Below are 11,469 nucleotides of genomic sequence, written 5' to 3'. Positions count from 1 at the left end.
AGATTAGTTGTGAATGACCAAGTGTTGTTGAAGACAATTTTTTTGCTTGGTTGACCCATAATTGAGGATTTGTGGATGACCCATAACCGATACACATGAGGTTCTGAGGACAGAGATACCCTGTAATGTTGGAGCGACAATTGCAATACGGATAGTGTGCGGCCTAGAAAATGGACTTTGATGAACCGTGGGTTTGTGGATGACCCATAACCGCGATGATCGAAGATCTGAGGATAGAGATACCATGTAATGCTTGTGACAAAATGTGATATTGATAGTTTCCGGCCTAGCAAATGGACTTCGACGATAAGGGTTTTTGGTGGTTGACCCATAACCATGACGAACAAGGGTCTGAGGATAGAGATACCCTATATCGGGCATCAAGATATCGTTGCATATTTTGTTATAGCTCACTTCCAACTTGGCCAATTATCTGAAACTATGCATGTCACACCAAAATGATTGAAACGAATCACCTGAAGCCACGCTTGTCATGCCAGCATGATTAAAATTGCATGCCAATATGAAGTGCCATCAATTTTCTCTGATGCATTGAATGAGGAACCAAATAGATGAGCTTTGCAGGAAACTAGGTTCTTTGAGTTCCATTAGATCCAGTATTGTCCTGAGAAGTCAATATAAAATTTCTCTTATGAAAGCATGGGAATGAGTTAATTATGAGGTTGTAAATTGCTAAATCTGCAACTAGAAGTACATATCCATTCACTACTGGATGGGTTGTCAAAAATGGTAAAAGTATTTGCCTCTTTCTCTTTTTTTTTTTTTTTTTTTTTTTTTTTTTTTGGAAAATTTAAAACAGGAAATATGAGAAGCCATTGACAAACTACGCATCATGCCAATTTTCAAATTACAATAGAATCCCCACTGGGTTGAGTTTGTTGTGCTTAACAAATTTTCTTGCTATGTGATAAGATTAAATCATAAATTATTATATAGAATCTATGTCTCTCCTTAAAGCCATGGAGAGAGTTTTTCATAAGTCTCTAATTAAAGCCAGGATTTAGTGAAAATGTAGTGCTCGCCATCATTGTCAAATTGTGGCTGATTTTTCTATATCGATGTTGTTGGCTTGGTCCAAATGACACCTCTAGTAGAAGCTTTATCTGAATTTGAAGTTGTGGAAATATGTTTGGAGTGATCCCTCAATAGGTTTTTCAATATTTTGTTTATGGGATTCTTTGGCAGTGTTGTCATGAAGACCATAGCCTTAGGAATCATGTAGGGTGAGAGATTCTCTCTGCAGAAACACACAATCTCTTCTTTTTTTATGATGGTCTCATCATTTCCCCTAGTCTTGATAAAGGCGCAGGGCGTCTCGCTCCACTGGGTACGGGGCATTACAACTTCAAATGTGTGAAAATTTAGATTAGCAAAATCAAGTGGCTCCAATATAATATATGCACCCCAACTATTATAACGTTATGTGCTGGCCTGAAATTGTGGATAATTTGGAGCACTAAAAAGATTGATCAGCTTTCTTGATTGAATATTATGGTCAATTGTGTATCCTTTATGCATTCTTGCTAATGCAAGTTGATTTTCCCTTGCATTAGGACCTTCATGTGACTTGATAATCAAATTTAAATGGTTATTGTTTAGAAAGTATTTTGTATAGTCTATACCCCATAATAAACCAATCCATATTTCTTTGTTTGGTGATAGTTCTAGATGTATAGAGGGATTTGAAAAAAGTAAATCACCAAGTATCAAGTTCAAACCCTCCCAAATCAGGTCAAAACTAATCTTCGATCTCTGGCTTGATCCCCATACTTAGCCATCGCTTCCTACTCAAAACCATAGAAGGCTATGTAGAATTTGGATTCATGATTCCCGCGGAGAAGAAATATTCTATGAGGGAGAAGAATCTTCCAAGCCAAGAGCCATAAAAAAATATCAAGTCGCTAAGCCCCTCTATCAACATAATCTCCATTGAATACAAAAAATTGGCTGGGAGATGGAGGCCCTGTAGTCCGTAGCAGGTTAAGAAAGTTGGTGAGCTCCAGTATTGTAGCAATAATGCTACAACTCCTGGGGCTTCCTGTCTCTTAATTTTATCAACCCGGTAGTTCGTACAAACTTGGAAGCGACGGTGCTGTATGCACAAGTACTAGCTCTTGTCGCAGCTGTCACTTGGTCAGCTGGCACAAGTCCGCTAGGGCTCAAGCCAACTTCTATAGGCTCTCAGAAGAAGCTTGCTAATTGATGGATGAAAGCTAATCTCAAAGGAAAGCTACTCTACTTGACAAAATGAACTGAAAGCAAATTAAAGCATGTAAACCTAGGAAACCCTAATTTGACTAGTCTAACCTCTATAATGCAAAGAATGTGAATGCAACTTCTACTAATGCTGTCATTACCTCTAATAAGTGCAAATGCATGGATCTAAGCTACTTGCATCATAAAAGACATGTTTTTGTATTTTTCCTTTAATTGTATGGAATGATTGTGATTGTGTGCTAATTAGGGTTTGGTTGTGCAGATGGGATGGAGAAGGAAGGAAAGCGTGGGACAGGTTGGGAAGGTTCATAGAGGATCTAAGGGGTCCCTAACACCCTTCCAGAGAGTCTCACAAAGTTTGGCCGTCAAGGAACCATGTTTATGGGCTTCTACAGGAAGTCTGCAGGGGTTTCTACAGGAAACTAAGGAATTTCTACAGGATGTTTGGCCGTGAGGGTTTTGAGTGATGGTGAAGTGATGGAATGGTATGGGGGGATAGGTGAGGTGGAGATGGGACTGGTGATGGCTCAGAGACAGAGAAGTCAGATGGGGAAAGAGTGTACGGAGTGGGTTGGTGAATGGAAGGATGGTATCTATGAAAGGTTAAGTAGATGGGGCTATGTGAGTAATAGAAGAGCTGGAGGTTGAATGAGCTGAACAGAGAGTGGCTGAGTGGCTTTAGGTGTGTTTGACAAGAGGAGGAAGGTAATGGAGTGGTATGGAGGAGTGCAGATGAAACAAATTGTTTATGAGTGTCACCAAAACGAGAATGCTTCAACCTGAGCTACCTGTGACATAAAATCAATGAACAGCAATATAAATTGTGAAGGAAACTCATGCATGGCAGTGGAATGAAGAAGTAATGCTAAATATAAAAGTGCATGAATGGATCTAAGTAATGCCTCAGCCTACTTCCAAACAACTACAACAATTCTAACTGATAAAACCAATCTGTTTGACTTCTACAGGAAATCCAAATCAGCAACTATACTCGAATGCATGTAAAGGAAAATGGAAACGAAATGCGAAAGGAACAATATTGATACAAAGGAAGGAGGCCTGAGCTCTCAGGTTGGGCCCAACCCTGAGAGCTTTAGGCTCCTTTAAAAACTCAAAATCTGATCCAAAACTGCTTGCTTTTATTCATAATCAAAAGTCTAATGTCATGCCAAAACTGGCTTACAAAGAGCGAAAACCAAATTGACTAACTAGCTGCTACGAAATGACTAACTACTAGCTACCAAAAATGACTACCAACTAGCTAACCAAAATGAGGCCCCAAGCCTTCTTATTTATACAATTTGAGGACCCAATAGTCCTCCTAAAAGTTAGGGACTTGGCTGCCCAAGACTTGGAGTTAACAGCAGTCCAACTTGACTTGCTTGGTTGCCCTTGTGCTCATTGATTTGGTGGCCTTTGAACTCCGAGCTGATGGTGGAGAATTCGAGGTAAGGGCCCATAAATGAGGGGGACACCTCCCTACAAATCCTCTAGCTTGTTCTCCCACGAATTTGGCTGCCAAGTGCTCATTAAGACCTTCAATTTTGTCTCCAAGTTGACCAAAAAGGCTACACAAAGCACCCATTAGACTTGTTGGCATAATGACTAACCAAATTCACTCTATTATCATAAAAATAATCAAAAACATGCAATAAACAAATGAGAATGGTGGACTAAGCCAACTTAGGAGGTTGAATGAGCCCAAATAATTGTACATTTTTGGGGCTCATCATCACCCCCCTACTGAAAGTGTTGCTCATCCTCTGAGCAACCAATCTCTCTCCTCATCTGATGGCCCTGATGGACTCCTTGCCATGCCAAGCTTCTGAAGTGATGTCCTCTTCTCTGTCATGAAACCATGCTTCTTTGCTTCTTCCCACTACTTGCTCCTTTTCCTAGTGAATTCTCAGCCTTGGTATGAGTGTGCAAGCATATTCAATCTGATGGTAGCAATGGTGGCGAAAGGAGATGAAACCAGTGGAGGATGGAAGAAAAGAGTGGTTGCATGCCTCCTCAACAGACTTCAAGCTTCGAATCCCTCTCCAAAATTGATTCTGGCCTGCCAAAAGGCTTCTACAGGAAAGTCCTGTAGCTTCCTGTAGAAGGTTGAACCGTGACTAAATTGTGCCCGAACCTTGAAAGAAATGAGTGTTCATGGAGGGGATGGATGTGCTGAGGGTGGCCAACACAGGTGCTGCCTCCTTAGCTAAAATCTCGGCCGATTTCTCCTTTTGCTGCCCTTTTTTCAAACTTTCCTGTAGAAACTGTTCGCTGGCTTCTACAGGAAAGTCCTGTAGTGGCTTTTTCTGTCTTCCTGTAGACACGGGTGTCACCACGGGTGTCACCACCATTTAAATAATAATTTGCCATCATTCCAAATAACCAGCATGTCCTTGGCACATAAATAAGTCTGAGATGCAGAACAGAACAACCCTTTTTCTAATCAGAAAGACAGCCACCAATACATGTAATCAGTATGTTCTTTGATGCACAAAAACTGAGATGAACCCTGGAAGTTTAGGCTGAGTGAATGAGAGTGCAGAGATCAATCCGGCCTCTGTGGAATGTGGACATTTAAACCTCTTAAAATTACCCAAGGGAACAATCTTCGGTCTTGGGTTTAAGTGCTGGAGGACATATTTGATTTCTGAAAGGAAATTTCAGGCTTCTATATGAGTGAAGCTTGATCCTTTTTCTGAGCATGAAACTCAGCTACAAACGATGACAGGTATATATGAAATCAGTCTCCTCTTAATGCATAAGAAATCTGAAATGGATCTGAGTGAATGGCATTGGAGAAATTCAACTCATTCCTCTTGACTTGAAGGAAATTCGATCAACAGTGCGACAGGCGGCAATTTGTTTAAGGAACTGAAGAGATCTTGAGAATGAAAGGCAGAAATCGGTAGAGCACCATTGTTTAACTGATCTGGATGGAGGACATGCGCTTCAGTTGACCGCAGTTGAACAAAGAGTGGTGAGAGTTTCAGCCGAGCGTCCCTTGAATTACTGCGTGACTTGTGGTGAGGTGGCAAAACGTGTGCTGGCGCATATGAACTGCTGTGCTATCATGAACCCTTCTATTTGTTAATTAATTGATGCCCTGTGCACTGAAGTTCAACAAATATACCACTAACTGTGTTTTTCAAATTTTCCATGAACGACCATACACGTGGGCTACGTGATTTTTCCTTGAGCGCTAGAGAACTGGACATCAAGTGAACCTTCCTAAATTCGTGGCTTAATTCCACCATCCCATCAATTCATGCAGTTTTCAAATTAAATCTATGCAATAGAAGAATGAGATCAGTCACGTACCTCGAAGTCGAATGGCTGTCGTGAGCTGTTGTGGGCTGTCATTGCTGCATGAATTTGATTTTATGGTTGCATGATGGCTTGGTTGCTGATTCATGGCTGGTTTCCTTGTGCAGGTGTCCTCTGGCCAGATGCATGCAACAAAAGTTCATTTCCACGTTCAGACCTGCATCCTGAAACTGCTGCCATTGAATTTTCACAGGACAAGAACTTCTTTTTGCCATTTCTCCCAAACGGAAACCCGGATTGAGCTGAAACTCGGTGGGCATGTTCCTACCATCATGATGCATCTCCCATAGAAAATTCGTGATCAATGGATGCACGGATTTCGAGAAAATTGGAAAATGGCTTAAGATTTCAGAGCTCGATTTCTCGGAAACCGTGCATCGGAATTGGCTGAAATTGCTTGGGTAGGCTACTATCACCCATGTGCATCTCCCCATGAAACAGGTTTTGAAACGGATGCATGGTTATGGAGAAAATGTGAAAATGGCTGATGGTGATGGAGGCTGATTTCTTGGAAACCGTGCACCGGAATTGCATGAAACTGCTCAGGCATGTTGTCATCGACCTTGTACAATCCCCCATAAAACGGTTTGTCAAAAGGATGCATGGTTTTCAAGTTATGGCAAAAACAAATTTGGTTCTATGGATTTTTGCCTCAAGGCTTTTTGCATGTGCTTGCATGGGATGACAAAATGAATTTTGTTTGTGATGCAGGTATGGAGATGATGGAGGAGGAGTTGGAAGATGGCATGAGGGCTTCTGAACACTTGAGGAAGCTACCATGCTCGCCAAACCACTTTTTGAAATGCATGCCTAGTTTCCCACAATTTCTACAGGAAGATCCTCTAGAAGCACAATGAGAAGCACAAGGAGGTAAAAAAAAATGATGGATGAAGGCAAGGGATGGACACACAAGTGCTTGCAGACCTAACCAATAGATTCCCACCATTAGATTCACTTTTGAGATTGAATTTGGCTCGTCCAAAGGTTCTACAGGATGTTTCTTGTAGAAATATAGAGCATCCTGTAGAAAACACAATTTTGAGGAAAGAAGCATAATGACATGAAAAAAATGATGGAAAAGGGGTGAGGAATGGAAACATGGATGTGGGTAGGCCTCATGGACATATTCCCAGCCTTCAGGTCCTCCTCGGAGATCAATTTGGCTTTTTTGTAAGCTTCATGTAGAAGATACGAAACTTCCTGTAGAAGGCACAAAAACTCCTTTGTCTTTGATCTGAGTGCTCCTCCTGTCATGACACGTCCTCCTTTAACCTGCAATGTCATTGCTGCAACATGAACTTATTCAATGGAGATTAGCTTTATTTTTCCTTTTTCTTTTTCTCTTTTTTTTTTGAAAAACAACTAGGGCGCCTCATGGAGGTTTTCACCCTAATTGCCTGCCTTGGGCGCCTCCAAGGGAGGTTTTCACCCAAAGATCTTTTTCTCTTTTCTCTTTTTTTTTTCAACCCATTGACCGCCTCATGGAGTTTTTCAATCAATGAGCCAACCTAAGGCGCCTCCGAGGAGGTTTTCACCTTAGATTTCTATTTTCTTTTTTCATTTTTTTCTTTTTCTTTTTTCTTTTTTCTTTTTTTTTTTCCCTACCCTACCCTACTTGAAAAACAAAATTGCTTTCAAGTATAAGAATACTTCCAATGGAGCCATGTGCACATCGAGATTAGAGAAAAAATGATGTGGAGGCTCGAAATGCATGCTCTGACAGGTATCCAGATCTCAGAGACCAAATGATCTGATTTTGAAGGGATCAAACATAGTTGAAGAAGAGAGTACTGCTGCAACTTAGTGACTGTCTGGAACCATGTCTCAATATAGCTTTGATATCCTTGGTCCCTTTGCTGATCTGGATCATTCTTCATGTCACTTTCTATCATGACTTTCTCATCTTCCTCCTTTTGCTGATCTTTCTCTTGAATACATGGAAGATTTGATGGTAACCATGAGGGAACTTTCTCCATCTCTGATTCTGATCTCTTCTCTTCATCAAGTGCAGCCCATGGTTCTTTGATCTTTTCTTTTGGATCTTCTTTTGCCTTTGGTCCTTCAATGCTTTCAAGATGATCTCTTTTTTGCAACACTCTTCCTGAGCTTTGGTGAAGATCATTGGGCTCAAGAGGAGTTGTTTGGATATGTTGTGCCTCAGATTTGCAATGGGGTTGAGCTACTCCATTGCATGGCTTTGGAAATGGTACGGGTAGATGAGTGGAGGTGTGAGTTTGAGATGGAGATGGATGGCATTGTGGTTGGGTAGGCATTTGGGGTTGCCTTGGTGGAGGAGGAGGCGATGGTTGTGGATGAGCAGGTGGTGGAGGAAAATGAGTGGGATGAGAGTTGTACTGGGGTCTCCACTCCTGGTAAGGTGCATTCCACTGAGGCGGTGGCTGAGCATAAGAGTGAAATGAATGAGCAACTGGTTGGGCATAATATGGATCTGTGAAGGAACAAGGAGGATATGACCAAGGAGGAGGTGTAGACCAGGAAGGATGAGCAGGGGGATCCCAAGAAGGCATGAAAGTGGCTTGATAAGGGTCATGATAGGTCTCGGGTGTCCCTTGTAGTTCCTGTTGGTAGGGTATGGGTCCATGTGGCCTCCTTTGGTTCATATAACAGAGTGATTCAGTGGCTCCCTTGGCTCTTTGATATGTAGCTTTGATTCTGGGCAAGGAAGGGCACTGATATGTAGGATGGTATTCTTCACAGATGAAACACACTTCTAGGGAGTGCATTGGACATTCGTTCCTAGGATGCTTTTTAAGGCACCTAGGACAAAAAATGACCAAAGCCCTCTTGGCTTCTTCTTGCTTCTTTTGGATCCGCAAGGTATCCAGTTGCATGGCAAGAAACTGCCTCATGTCACTCTTGAAATCTTCGATCTGATTTGCAAATTCATCTTTGGACAAGATGTTGCTCCCAACATCTCTAATTGTAGCCATTTGCTTCACAGGAATGTTTTCTTCTTCTTCTCCCCTACAGTTTCTTCAGATATGTCTTGATGTCCACCCAGGGGTTCTTTCATCACAGCCATCGAAGAAGAACGTTGGCTGTGTGAAGCAGTGGGGGCGTTGTGCAATCATTTTTCTAACTTATCTCTACTCCTACAAGGCATGAAATAGATTGAACTGCAACTAACTATCTTGCGAAATTGAAATGAAAGCAGGAAAGGACTAATCTATTTTGCTCAAATGAAATTGCAAGAATGAAATGCTAGGCTACGCTTGCGAAATTGAAACACTAATCTACGCTTGCAGAATTGAAATGCGGAATTGAAAGGCTATTCTAGGAAAGCAGGAAATGCTAATCTATGAAAGCAGGAAATACTAATCTAGGAAAGCAAGAAAGGCTAATCTACTTTTGCATAAATGAAATTGCATAATGGAAATGAAATAAACTACTTAGAAGAAGGTTGTAGTAGAAAATAGAAGAATAGCAACAATCACCAATACTCTGCCGCTTCCCCGGCAACGGCGCCAAAAAGATGGTGAGCTCCAGTATTGTAGCAATAATGCTACAACTCCTGGGGCTTCCTGTCTCTTAATTTTATCAACCCGGTAGTTCGTACAAACTTGGAAGCGACGGTGCTGTATGCACAAGTACTAGCTCTTGTCGCAGCTGTCACTTGGTCAGCTGGCACAAGTCCGCTAGGGCTCAAGCCAACTTCTATAGGCTCTCAGAAGAAGCTTGCTAATTGATGGATGAAAGCTAATCTCAAAGGAAAGCTACTCTACTTGACAAAATGAACTGAAAGCAAATTAAAGCATGTAAACCTAGGAAACCCTAATTTGACTAGTCTAACCTCTATAATGCAAAGAATGTGAATGCAACTTCTACTAATGCTGTCATTACCTCTAATAAGTGCAAATGCATGGATCTAAGCTACTTGCATCATAAAAGACATGTTTTTGTATTTTTCCTTTAATTGTATGGAATGATTGTGATTGTGTGCTAATTAGGGTTTGGTTGTGCAGATGGGATGGAGAAGGAAGGAAAGCGTGGGACAGGTTGGGAAGGTTCATAGAGGATCTAAGGGGTCCCTAACACCCTTCCAGAGAGTCTCGCAAAGTTTGGCCGTCAAGGAACCGTGTTTATGGGCTTCTACAGGAAGTCTACAGGGGTTTCTACAGGAAACTAAGGAATTTCTACAGGATGTTTGGCCGTGAGGGTTTTGAGTGATGGTGAAGTGATGGAGTGGTATGGGAGGATAGGTGAGGTGGAGATGGGACTAGTGATGGCTCAGAGATAGAGAAGTCAGATGGGGAAAGAGTGTACGGAGTGGGTTGGTGAATGGAAGGATGGTATCTATGAAAGGTTAAGTAGATGGGGCTATGTGAGTAATAGAAGAGCTGGAGGTTGAATGAGCTGAACAGAGAGTGGTTGAGTGGCTTTAGGTGTGGTTGACAAGAGGAGGAAGGTAATGGAGTGGTATGGAGGAGTGCAGATGAAACAAATTGTTTATGAGTGTCACCAAAACGAGAATGCTTCAACCTGAGCTACCTGTGACATAAAATCAATGAACAGCAATATAAATTGTGAAGGAAACTCATGCATGGCAGTGGAATGAAGAAGTAATGCTAAATATAAAAGTGCATGAATGGATCTAAGTAATGCCTCAGCCTACTTCCAAACAACTACAACAATTCTAACTGATAAAACCAATCTGTTTGACTTCTACAGGAAATCCAAATCAGCAACTATACTCGAATGCATGTAAAGGAAAATGGAAACGAAATGCGAAAGGAACAATATTGATACAAAGGAAGGAGGCCTGAGCTCTCAGGTTGGGCCCAACCCCGAGAGCTTTAGGCTCCTTTAAAAACTCAAAATCTGATCCAAAACTGCTTGCTTTTATTCATAATCAAAAGTCTAATGTCATGCCAAAACTGGCTTACAAAGAGCGAAAACCAAATTGACTAACTAGCTGCTACGAAATGACTAACTACTAGCTACCAAAAATGACTACCAACTAGCTAACAAAAATGAGGCCCCAAGCCTTCTTATTTATACAATTTGAGGACCCAACAGTCCTCCTAAAAGTTAGGGACTTGGCTGCCCAAGACTTGGAGTTAACAGCAGTCCAACTTGACTTGCTTGGCTGCCCTTGTGCTCATTGATTTGGTGGCCTTTGAACTCCGAGCTGATGGTGGAGAATTCGAGGTAAGGGCCCATAAATGAGGGGGACACCTCCCTACAAATCCTCTAGCTTGTTCTCCCACGAATTTGGCTGCCAAGTGCTCATTAAGACCTTCAATTTTGTCTCCAAGTTGACCAAAAAGGCTACACAAAGCACCCATTAGACTTGTTGGCATAATGACTAACCAAATTCACTCTATTATCATAAAAATAATCAAAAACATGCAATAAACAAATGAGAATGGTGGACTAAGCCAACTTAGGAGGTTGAATGAGCCCAAATAATTGTACATTTTTGGGGCTCATCAAAAGTCGTGCAACTAGTCATGAACATCGCCCACCACCACAACATTGCAATTGTTATTGACGTCAATTTCTAGGCAATTGGGCTCTGTATGGAGGATCTCGAATGTTGATATTACAATACTGTCTGTTAGCTACCTATACCAATAGGTTTCATTTTTCATGATTGGCATGGGAAGTGCCAATATGATCTACTTTGGGAATGCAAAGATCTCATATTCTGATGGAAGACACACATTTACATTTGGTTAATGCTGCCCTATCTCCCAATGGGTGATCCAACAGCTTAAGCTGGGTCAGGCCATGTTTCAATTTTTTGTTATAGATTAGAGAAAGAAGTCTGTCCAAACAGTTCAATCTTCGCAGACAAAGTAGTTAGGTAGAGAAAGAAGGTTCCCAACTGTTTAATCTGGGACCTTGGAAGCAATAAGGATAGCGTTAGATAGAATATCAAAAGAA

At 41.5% G+C, this 11,469-nt stretch overlaps 1 pseudogene; it reads right to left on the bottom strand.

The window, feature by feature from the left end:
* Positions 1-1,748: 1,748 nt before the first annotated feature.
* LOC149248106 (serine/threonine-protein phosphatase 7 pseudogene) overlaps positions 1,749-11,469 on the bottom strand; it is a 30,356-nt pseudogene continuing 20,635 nt past the window's right edge.

The sequence above is a fragment of the Pinus tabuliformis genome, chromosome 7 (genome assembly GCF_031772625.1).
Source record: "Pinus tabuliformis cultivar Carrire ecotype Pingquan chromosome 7, CPIR1, whole genome shotgun sequence".
Lineage (NCBI taxonomy): Eukaryota > Viridiplantae > Streptophyta > Pinopsida > Pinales > Pinaceae > Pinus > Pinus tabuliformis.
The sequence above is the reverse complement of the archived record's forward strand: the minus strand, read 5'-3'. Positions and strand labels throughout refer to the sequence as shown.